Source organism: Canis lupus, chromosome 1 (genome assembly GCF_011100685.1).
Source record: "Canis lupus familiaris isolate Mischka breed German Shepherd chromosome 1, alternate assembly UU_Cfam_GSD_1.0, whole genome shotgun sequence".
NCBI classification, from domain to species: domain Eukaryota; kingdom Metazoa; phylum Chordata; class Mammalia; order Carnivora; family Canidae; genus Canis; species Canis lupus.
Window position 1 is genome coordinate 2,584,970 of NC_049222.1, and position 11,360 is coordinate 2,596,329.

The window sequence follows — 11,360 nt, forward strand, 5'->3', positions numbered from 1 at the left end:
TGAAACATTGAATGCTTTTTCCTGAAATAGGAGAGTGTCTGTTCTCACCACACTTATTCAATGTTCTCCTGGAAGTTCTAACCAGAATAATAAGGCAAAATAAATAAATAAATAATTGATAATGACTCAGTAGAGTAAAGACATCAATTTTCTCCAAATTGATCTATAGGTTTAATGCAATTGCTGTCAAATTCCCAGTAAGGTATTTGTAGACATAAACAACCCTATTCTAAAATTTATATAAAAAGATTCAGGGCCTAGAATAGTTAAAATAGTCTTGAAAAAGAATAATGTGAGAGCAATCATGTTATCCAATATTAAAACCTATATACATCTATAGTAACCAAGCCAGTGTGGTATCGGCAGAGGACAGACACACAGATGAAGGAACAGAACAGAGAACCCAGACAGACACTGACCCACACAAATATGCCCAACTGATCTTTAACAGTGGACAGAGTAATTCTATAAAATAAAAAAGGGTAGATTTCAACAAATAGTACTGGATTAACTGGAATCATAAAGAAAAGAAAGAAAAGAAAGAAAGAAAGAAAGAAAGAAAGAAAGAAAGAAAGAAAGAAAGAAAGAAAGAAAGAAAAGAAGGAAGGAAAGAAAAGAAGGAAGGAAGGAGAGGAAGAGAAAGAAAAAGAAGAAAAAGGGAACTCTAAATAAACTTCATACTTTATGCAAAAATTAACTCAATTGATATTGATCACCAACCTAATATAAATATACAACTTTAGGGGAAAGAGAAACAAAAGATAATCTTTGGAATCTAGAGCCTGGCAAAGATTTTTGAGTCTTTACATCAAGAATGATGTATAAAAAGAAATTTTGATAAATGGGGCCTCATCAAAATCAAACAGTTTGGATCTGTGAAGTACCCTGTTAAGATAAAGAGACAACATACAAACCAGGACATTATATTTGTAAGCCACAGATCTGACAAGGGACTGATACCAAGAATATATAAATAAATCTCAAAATTAAACAGTAAGAAAGCAAATATCCAATTAGAAAATAAGCAAAGTATATAAAAATAAATTTCACTGAAGATGATACTCAGGTGACAAGTTCATGAAAAGATGTTCAGCAGTGGAGCATTGGGAAAATGCAAAATAAAACCACAATGAGGTATCAGTGCACACCTATCAGAATTGGCTTGAGTGAAAACAGCCTCCAAACCAGGAGGTGCTGAGGAGGTGGAGAACTGCTCACTTGCACACTGCTCAGGGGAATGTAGCAGTGAGGCCTCTCTGGAAGTGGTGTGACAGCTCCTTTCAAAATTACAGACGCACTTCCCATATGACAATGCATTCAACGTTGCATTCTTGGGCATTTATCCCAGAGAAAGGAAAATATGTTCACACAACAAGCGGCACACTAGCATTTATAGCAGTTTTATTCATAACAGCTCAAAACTAGAAACAATCCAAACACCCTTCCAAGGGTGAACAATTAAACAAGCTGAGGTTCCATACCATGCCTGGAACAACACTGAGCAGTAAAATAGAGCAATCAGTGTAAGCAACAACATGGATGGATGTCACAGGGACTAACGTCAGGGACAAAGACAATCACAGAAGTTACCCGTTGTCCCATTCCATCCATATAGCACTCCCTGAAATTATCATTTTTTTTAAAGATTTTATTTACTTATTCATGAGAGACACAGAGAGAGAGGCAGAGATACAGGCAGAGGGAGAAGCAGGCTCCCCTCAGGGAGCCCAATGTATAGGACTCGATCCCACGACCCCAGGATCACACCCTGAGCCAAAGGAAGACGCTCAACCACTGAGCCACCCATGTGCTCCTAAAATGATAATTTTATGGAGATGAAAAACAGATTGTGGTTGCCAGGTGTGAGGGAGGAGGAGGGTGGGAGGACCCTGCTCTAGAGGGGAGCATGAAGATCCCTGAGGTGGAACTGTTCTGAATCTTGGGTTGGTGACAGTCACGCGAAACTACAGGGGATACAATTGCAAAGATCTACACACACACACACACACACACACACTTCTTTCAATCTTACAAAAAATGTTGCCAAAAAAGAATCGCCACATGATAGCGTGTTACTATACTCACTCTACCATCAGGGGTGTGTATGTGCTTGTACGTACGTATTTGAGGAAAGCGTGAGCCTAAGTTGCAGACATGATTACTCTTTACTTGTTCAAATGTCAGCATGTAATCTCTAAAACAATAATGACTTTCTATTTCCTAACCACAGTGTGACTATCAAAATCAAGAAGTTAATATTGATCTAACCCTGTGGTCTAACCTACAGACTTTATTCATTTGGGCAATTATCCCATAATGCTTCTTATCTGATGCAAGATTCAACCTAAGGTCCTCTTCACATTGAATCGTGTCTTTTTTGTTCCCCACAGTCTGCAACCGTTTCATGACCAAGACATTTTACAGAACACAGGCCAGTTACTGTGAAGAACCCTCCCATTTTGGTTTATGGGATCTTTCCTCCTGGTTAGATTCCGGTTGTGCATTTTTGGAGGAGATATCACAGACATCAAGTTGGAGTCTTGCCCATGTGTAGTATATGAAGGCATTTGGTCTCAACTTGTCCCTTAAGGTGACGTGCATTTGATCAAGTGACCCCTTGATCAAGACGCTCTCTGCTATAATGTTACTATGTTGCCCTTGGTAACTAACAAATCACTGGAGGAAGATACTTTGAGATTAAATAGATATCATATTTTTCTTCTTCTTCTTTATTAATAATTTTGACAACCATTGATGTTTCTTATCTAAAGAATCTTCACTGACGGTTGCCAGATGATGATATTTTAGGTCAATCATCTCTTCTGCTTTCATTAGATTCCTACCACCATAAGAATGGGCTTCCTCTTCTCTCCCATTTGGATCCTTTTACTTGTTTATATCATTGAGCTATATCTCTGCATGACACCCTATCATCCAACTGAACGGACACCTTCTCATGTCCATGTTCTCCTATTCTATTCCTCTAACATTTGTTGCAGATTGTCTAGTGGTCTAATTATTTGTCAACATTATTAGGACTCCTCATACTATTTGAAAATCTTCTGTTCATTATTTCTATGCATCAGCACAGAGTTAAGCACCCCTCCCACCATGAACTGTCCCTCATGACCACCACTACAGGAAGATTCTCTAACATCCAAGTCTGCTTAGATTATTCAGGCTTGAAACACATTCACAATTTCCTGTTGCCTGCAAGATAAAACTCAAATTACTTAGCAGGACAGAGAAGTCCCATGTTTGTACCACCCCTCTCCATCTCTGCCAGCATCATCCCCTGTCATTTCTCCCACGAATCCTAGTTCAGCCTTTCTGCTGTACTTAAAGACCCTGGATTTGTTGCACCATTTCGTGCCTGACCACAAAAATTATTTCCTCTGTTCCTGTTTCTTTCCCCATCCTATGTATTGTGAGAATCTCACTCACCCCTTCATCAGTCATGTCAGGTGAATTATGGCAAATACTCCATTCCTGACCCTAAGTACTAAGCTGGCTACCCCAAAATCTGTCTTCACCTCTCTTCAAATGAGCATGTCCTTGAATGGTAGATTCAACTAAATTCCTCTAATGCAAATCACTTTCTCCCTCACTTCTTACCCTTCCTTTGGATCAGAGAAACAATATTAATTATGTTTGTGTCTCCAGTGGGAGCACATAGTGGATACATGAAAAAAAAATGACTCAACCAATTAATGATTCAAAGGTAGAGATCAGTGTATTTTTTGAATTGAATTGCATTGAAATGAATGAACAGAAACATGTTCCTCCAGGAAGTTAAACTTCATTCCTCTGCACAATTATCAAAATTACCCTGGAGTTTTTCCTACAGTCTGTTGGGTAATCCAATTTAAAATTTAGACCAAAATATTTTAAAATTTAAAAGTTTATTGGAAAAAAATATACTTAGAATAACAAAGTAAGAACCAGGATAGACTGGAAAACATTAATTAAATTTACTCTGGGGTGATTTTAGAGGTCATATCATCAAATCAGAATGTTTTATTAAAACAAATAATAACCAAAGCTTTCATTATTATTCCTAAGGTCATAACTTCATAAATTCAACTTTATTAACTTCAAAAGCAAAGTTGGATTTATGGTTTGGAAATATTGAGAACATTCTCTCCTCCTTTGAAGAAGCTAATGTATCCTGAAAGCAAAACTTCAACACCACTTACAACACAATTCTGGCACTCTGACACGTAAGGAACCTATAAATCATCACTCCCATCCTTACAATAAGATCAAACTGAACAAATGACAAGCTGAAGACTTTTCCTGGAAACTAGGAGAAGGAAGGTTAGGACAAATCGTACCCAGAAGTCCAGAGAGAGGTTCATCCGGAGAATGACAGACAGGTTGAGCTGGCCCCAAATAGCAGCTACTTAAGCTTCCACTGGTAGGAACACATTCGTTCTGATGAATTGCAGGAGGCTAAGAAGCCCACCGTTTTTTTTTTTTGTTTTGTTTTGTTTGTTTGTTTGTTTTGTTTTGTTTTGTTTTTCCACCAGGTTTTCACAGTCAAGATCTTTTCTGGCTCTGGCCATAGGAGGGGAAGAACAACATGCTGAAGCATGCTCAGAACCTTTTCCACAACAGAAGCCCATCCCATGGGGAGGAGGCTGTCATAGCAGCTGGGGAAAGATTTCTCCCACTCTAGAGTCCCCTCATCTTCCCATCTCACTCAAAGAAGATACATGTTTCCTACCATCATAGTCAACACAATGAGGGGATCAGGAAGGAGCCTGGGTTCAGAGCAAGCATGTGGGGCCCAGGACAGAATGGGTTGCAGCACTGGGAAGTTATGTGAAAGCCACAGCCCCAGATGCAGGTCAGCACCAACACAAGATGTAGCTTGAATAAAACATGCCTGCCTTCCTCCAACCTCACTGCACACGAGCAGGGCTTCTATGTGGCAACACAGACCCTCTCTCTCTGGGGAGTGTTCAGGGAAGCCTGGGGTCAAGGGTTAGGCAAAGACGAGGGCACCAGGGGAACAGCAAACATTAAGCATGCACATGTCCTGGCCAGACTGACATAAATCCTCACACCAAGCCCGAGGTCCCTTCTTATTACACAATACCACATGTCTGGCTTCAACACAAAAAATACAAGGCATGACAAAGGCAAGGGATGAACAGTCCCCAGAACCAGACTCAGATATGGAACAGATGCTGGAGTCATCACCATACAAGAACTGTGATTAATATGTTAAGGACTCTAATAGGAAGAGAGAAAATATGTGAGAGCAGATGGGTGCTGTCAGCACAGAGAGTGGAAGTCCAAGAAGGAATCACAATTAAATTTGAGAAACCAAACTCAGTGAAAGAGATGCAGAAATCTTTGGTGGGGGGGCGGTGGTGGGAGGCTAATGAGTAGACTCAACACAGTGGAGGTCGAATTAGTGAGATTGCAGATAGGTCAGTAGCTACTTCAGATTGAGTCACACACTCAAATAGAATGAACAACACAGAGCAGAACAGCCAAGACCTGGAAGACTACAGATAAATGTTCTACACGTAGACACAGCTTCTAATGACAGCTGATTTCCCATGGGGTGCAGGTTAACAGTTCTGAAACCAGCACACATGCATACTGGAACTGCACAGTCCTGTGAATGGGTGGTGGGTGGCAGGAGAGGAGCCAGGCTCCTTGCTGTTGGAGAGGAGGTTACAGGTGAATAAAGGTGACTCCAGTGGTGATGGCTCTGAATTAAAGACATTTGCCTTGATGCAGATGCAGATGTGTGCAAATTGAAATAGTCATAGATAAGCACACATACTGATTAGTTTACTTACATGCATTCCCAGCTCCGCCAGCTGAGAACTACAAGCAACAACACCTCTGAAACAGTGAGCACACCTGGCACCCAGACCTTGGTTTCTAACACCACTTTCCAATAAATGGAACCAAGGTTTCTGGGGGAAACAACAATCTTTAGGACTGGGGCCAGTAAGAGACCAGAAGAGACAGAGCTATCTAGTAATGCTGGGACATAGGGAAATGCTAACCAAGAGAAAACACAAAACTGGAAATTAAAAAAAGAAGAAGAAAGAAAAAACCCACAAAAACAAAACAAAACAAAGAGATCCATACATGAAAAAGATGTATCAAAGGAACACAGGAGCAAACTGAGAGCTCCCAATGACCAAATCAGGTGCAATTTGAACAAGGAAAATGTAAAGTAGTGCTGGAATATAGCCATATCAGAAAGTAATCCAAAGAATAACACAAACATCCATGCATCCATAGCAATGTAACCAAATTATTGAATAAATAAATAAATGGGAGAGAAGAGACGAATTACATGCCCAGGTTTATGCAGATTGTCCCCCTCGAGAAGTTGGAACATGACTCTCCATCTGCACACAGAGCTGGAGGGAATAGCTTTTCCCATCCTATCTGCCACATAGAAGCTGAATCATTGTGGTAGATCAGATTTTATAATTATGCTAGAAACAGTTGACGATGACAGAACTTACACTGTCGGATGAAGTGGGTCCATCTCTCAGAAGCGTTTACAAGCATGATTGCATTTTGTAACAGATACAGACATATCGATGGAGAATCACCTGTGAAGGATTTCAGACATTTCCCCCTTTGCCCAGACAACGAGGGATAGGCCCTATGCCAGGTAAGCAGAACTGTCTGGCCTTTGACCTGTCTGACTGTGCCAGTCCTACATCATCCTGCAAGACACCTCGGTCCTGTGCTGGCCCATGACGGAAGAAAATGTTCACAATCCAGCCAAGCTTGGATTTCAAGTGCATGGTCTTCATCACTGCATATTCCTTTATGGGGTTCTTCATTTCAGAGGGTCATGAGTTATCCCTTACTTGTAGTAATTATACTACAAGAACCTTGAGTAAAAGACCCCACCCTTCTGTCTTTCTCCATGCCTGCAAGACAGAGCCGTAAAACGAGGCCCAAACGCAGGATACCAAACACAGTGGACACTCAAGGAGTTAACTTCACTTTCTTCATTTTATAGATCATCTGAGTTGAGCTGAGAATTTAAAGAATTTAAAGGGGTCACAATAAACATGTGATCCCAGAATATCTGCACAGTCTAAAACATGGTCACCTGCATCCATTATGAAGATTCACATTCAGAGATGCTTAACACCTCTGTTGAGCTTGAAGATTATTTTCCTAACATGAGTCAGGGGTGAGGGGGAGGTCAGCACAGCTGATAAACATGTGCTTTAAGCAGGCTCACGTTCTTATTCTTCACATACTGATTAGAGATATTACCCTTTTGCTATTATTCAAATACGGCAGGACAAGTGACCGCCTGGGGAGCTGGCAATCTATGAGCAGGCAACATTTTTCAGGCAGATGAGCCAGTCTTTTTCACAGCTGTGTCTGTACCTGCTGGTTTCATGATGTGTTCACAGCACCAAGTCTGCAAAGGCATGTCAGGATCTCATGTTTAAAAAGATGTAGACACGTGTGGAAAGTAATGAAATATAGAATGCAAACAGCAGTTTTTCTTTTGTCCCCACAGCAGGAGTATAGATGATGACAGTTTGAAAATTGAGTCTTGTATAGTTTTGTGCTCTGATATCCTAACTTGAAAGGGATTCAATTAAAAAACCAGGGAGGGAATAAATTCATGTCAGTCATCTTATATTAGTTTATTGTTGGGACTTAAATGTCCCAGAAATCTTGCCTACCATGCCAGCCTGCTGTGCTGGCCACATTCCACTGGGAGAATTTCTCTGGGGGTTTAAGGTGTCCTCCCAACAAGACCTCTCCGTGTGTCTGCAATGCACATTTTAGGGCTTGGCTTATGAAGCCTACTTCCCCATGAGCCAGGAATGAACCCTGAAGAGGTAAGACTTGCCGTGGGCCTCCCTGAGCCCTCTAAAGTGTGGGCGTGAGAGCATCAGAAGGGGGAAGAAAGCAAGACTCACAGGAAATACGAGTCACCAAACACTTTGTCATCATCAACTTGTGCCCACAGCGAACTGCGTGAATGCCAACCATCTATAAGTTCAACTGCAATCAACATAAACACACTAACCTTATCTGACTCTCCTGGGGAAACGCAGACATTGGCTTTCAACCTTGGATCAACTCTAGTTTTCTTGGATCCTGAAAGCAAATGAAAAACTTGACCAAAACATTAAAATATGAATATTGTTCTTAAATATGACAATACTATGCAAAAGCATACCAACATTAGTTGGTGACTATAAGCTGAGGCAAGTTATCTGTCTTGAGGCGGTTATACAGAGGACCTTCAGTACTTGGGTAGGGAGCAGTGCCATGCATTTCTCCACCAGGATGCAAAATGCTTTGGCCACCTTGTGTTATCACTGCAATTTACATCTTAAAACTTGCATCGTCTCTGGTGGGTCATAAAAGTCACCTCTTTACTCTTTTTAAGACCACTGTTAGAAAACACTGATTATCTTAATTTCAGTAGTGTATTTCTTCAATTCTTGATGTTTGTAGAGTTTGGATTACTTGAAGCCACTACAATTTTATTACTTTGTGTGTGTGTGTGTGTGTGTGTGTTTTTAATTTTATTGATTTATTTTACAATCTCTTCACCCAGGGTAGGACTTGAACTCACAGCCCTAAGATCAAGGGTCCCATGCTCTTCCAACTGAGCCAGCCGAGCGCCCCAAAACCATTACAATTTTAAAACAACTACAGTCTTCTGCTGCCAACAATTAATTTGTTTTTAAAAATAATTTTATTTAAACATTTTTAATTCTGGAGTCATTCAATCAAAAGGTCTTTAAAATTTTCTCATTAATAACGTTGTTCAATTCACTGTTCATGAACTGTTTACTATTTATCCTCAGAAAAAGGGAATACAAACAGCAGAAGTGAGTTCTACTAAAGGTTCAGATTCTTCATTGCCCTCTACTGTGCAGAGATGTTTGGGATTTTTTTTTTGGGGGGGGGCACAATTTCAGACATGTAAAGAGTTAGTTGCCAGAGCGATACAACTATGTCCCATGACCTTCAGACATACTCCTCATAGCTAACATTTTGACACACCAGCTGTATTATTTTCTCTTCCTCTGTGAATACTTAGAGCTCACCGTGTACTTCCAACAAACAACTGTACATAACACGCAGTTATAAAGATTAGAAAATTTACAGTGAAACGGGTTTAGTATTGGCTTTTTAAAAAAAATTTCCCAATTGGCCTCAAATACACTTTCTGGCAAAATAAACTCCAAGATCGTGAGTTGCATGCGGTGGTCAGGTCTCTCCTGTGTCCTATACCTCAGAGCTGTTCTTTGGCCTTCCTGTTTCACCGTAACATTTTGCAGGTGCCTGCTGACTCGTGGTGAGGCTGTGCAGGTGATGCACGTTTTTCTCAGTGACCTCTCAGGAGGTGCAGGGGCAGGAGGAGCAGCAACGTTCACGTGGGCCATCTCCCTCAGATGGTCTTCCAGGTGTCTCTCGTACAGCAGTTACTTTTCTCTATTACGATTTAGAAGTATCTCATGGGAGATGGCTTTAGGCTGTGTTTATATCCCATCATCCTCCAAATGCTCAACCCTTTGGCGAGCCTGCTTCAGTGTTTCTTGCCTGAAATATTCATTACCATGATGATTAGCAAGTGCTCCCTTAGGTTTTTCCGTTATTAAGGTATTGTCTTTTTCTCAAGTACCCTAGTTATGTAGCTGTTATTAAAGTACTTCAGTAGCAGTAACAGAATGAGAATTTTGTCAGGAAAGAGCCCTTATGTGAATCTTTCTGAACTGCACAGGCTCTCTTGATCCTTGTAAATCTCAGAGATCCAGTGGCCGTGGCTGTTCCAGAAGCAGCTGGCCCAGTGCTGACCCGGGAGCCAGAGACCCACGTGTGGGATTTCTCCCAACTCCATCTGCAACGGGTGCTACCATGGCATTAAAATCACCTAAAATCAAGGTAAAATGAGACAAACAGCAAACGCCAGGTTGCATGCTCAAGGAGAAAGTCTGAAGGGATAAAAAGTAGAAAGTAATGAAAAGCACAAGACTGTGGGCCAATCATTTCATCTCTGACCTTCAAACTCTTCCTCTGCTGAAGGAAGATATCGATGAAGTTTTGGAATATAGATGAGGTCCAGAGCCAACAACCAGGAAAGAATTCTTCACATGTCTATGGTGCAAAATGGTGGTTTTATTAAAGTACAGGGACTGGACTCGTGGGCAGGGAGAGCGGCTGCCCTGGGCCTCTGAGGGGAGACTGATTCCCCCAGGGGTTGGGGGAAGCAAACAAAAGGGAGATTTCAAAAGGATCTTCATATGCTAAGGAGGGCCAACAAGATACTGGAGGCCTTGCCATTGTTAAGTTAAAGACTGCTTTTCCTTCTAGCAAGGCATTAACATTAAGAATGTCACACCTATCCCAGCCTGGGTGGGGGGCCTTTGCAGGATATCTGTTGTGCTTTGTCCTCAGCTAGCCCTGCCCCCTCATCAATATGACTTATGTCATTAGATCATCCCGAGATTAAACCAGATCCCATATGTGGTCTGACTAGCACACAGAAGCACTACAGAAGCTACATTTTCTGTTGAATCGTTGCCGGGCAGAGTCCTCATCACTGAACTCACCCAATCCCGTTTCATCCTCAGGACAGCCTTATCCACTGAGATTTATCTGTCCATTTACTGATGTAGAGGTTGAAACACGAAGTAAGAAGTGATTGCCCAGAGGCAGACTCTCAGGTTTGGGATTCGAGCTGGTGTGTCTGAGTCCCGAGCGAGGCTGGAAGAAGGCAGGTGCAGCAGGACCCGCTTGCCCACTGGAGGAGACTGAGCCTCGGTCCTCCTGGAGATGGAAATAATTATCAGGACAGCCAAAGTCATGTGATTAGTTGTCGCCCTTCCAAAATCCCTGTGGAATTTATCCTTCTACCACTAGCCCCAAGTCAGTTGAGTTAATGATAGATGTTCCACTCCAGCCATTGACAGAACTGAGGATTTGTTCAGGAATGAACTAAGCCAAGTGTCTCTCATTGTTTCAAATATAGATGCTGCTTTAGAACAACCAGGTGGTGCTGGTCTGTAAACTGAGCATCCAGAAAGTGGAAAAAGCATGCCTTCTCTCTTCATCTGGATGCTCTTGTCTCACCTCTTCATGTCAAGGGGAGAAACTCCCAATAGGTCTCTCAGCACTTCTGTCTTGGCCTCCAAGCTGGGGGCATCACTGCTAGTTATCCTTTCCATCAAAGGCATGCTCATCAGCCTCCAGAGCAGGGCTGCGCAGGGCCCTCCGCTGAGCACCCACAGGCCTGCTCTCAGCCCGCCAGTGTGACAGGAAGCATGGGAAATCCACCTTCACCTGGACACACGGAAGCCGTTACTGGAGGGCTTGGGGTTACAGGATAA